This window comes from Theropithecus gelada, chromosome 19 (genome assembly GCF_003255815.1).
Source record: "Theropithecus gelada isolate Dixy chromosome 19, Tgel_1.0, whole genome shotgun sequence".
Classification (NCBI taxonomy): Eukaryota; Metazoa; Chordata; class Mammalia; order Primates; family Cercopithecidae; genus Theropithecus; species Theropithecus gelada.
Genome location: NC_037687.1, coordinates 43562485 through 43563631, shown reverse-complemented (window position 1 = coordinate 43563631; position 1147 = coordinate 43562485).

Genomic DNA, 1147 nt, shown 5'->3' with positions numbered 1-1147 from the left:
GCCTGGACAACAGAGTCACACCCTGTCTCAAAAAAAAAAAAAAACAAAAAAAACCCCAAAACCAGAAAAGAATGTAAAAGATACATGGAACAACATTAAAGTGTCTAACATATGTGTAACCCACACAGAGAAAAGAACAAAAATGAGAAACAAACACTATCCGAAGATATAGTAACCAGAATTTTCCCAAACTGACAAAAGACATCAAACCCAAGATTTAAAAAAATTCCCAGCTGAGCCTAGTGACTCAGGCCTGTAATCTCAACAATTTGAGAAGCCAAGGAGGGAAAACTACTTGAGGCTAGGAGTTTGAGACCATCCTGGGCAACATAGGGAGATCCATCTCTAAAAAAAATACAAAAGTTCACTGGGTGTGGTGGTGTGCACCTGTGGTCCAAGCTACTTGGGAGGCTGAGGTAGGAGGATCACTTGAGCCCAAGAGGGTGAGGCTGCTGTGAGCTAAAATCGTATCACTGCACCCCAACCTGGGCATCCAAGCAAGACCCTGTCTTTAAAACAAACAAACAAACAGAAAAAAAACTTCCTAAATACTTCCAGCAGATAACACCACAATATCCACCACACTATAAAACTACACCACAATATAATTGGGATTTTTATATCTCACTGCAATATAAAGGTAGGCACACCACAGTAATCTGTTAAAAAAAAATTCTAAAAGCAGCTAAAGGGAAAAAATACCTGTAAAACAATTACCTCTGAAGGAGTTACAATGTAAGTGACAAACTACTACTCAATGGAAATAATAAAAGACAGAAGACAAGGAGGGGATATTTGCTAAGAGAAAATAACTGCCAACTCAGAATTCTATTCTCCACAAAAATAAAGACAAAATTTTGTACCCTGTAAAAATTAAGATGAACGGCCGGGCACAGTGGCTCATGCCTGTAATCCCAGCACTTTGGGAGGCGGAGGCGGGCAGATCGCGAGGTCAGGAGATCAAGACCATCCTGGCTAACGTGGTAAAACCCCGTCTCTACTAAAAATACAAAAAAACTTAGCCGGGTGTGGTGGCAGGTGCCTGTAGTCCCAGCTAGTCAGGAGGCTGAGGCAGGAGAATGGTGTGAACCCAGGAGGCAGAGCTTGCAGTGAGCCAAGATCGTGCCACTGCACTCCAGCCTGGGCC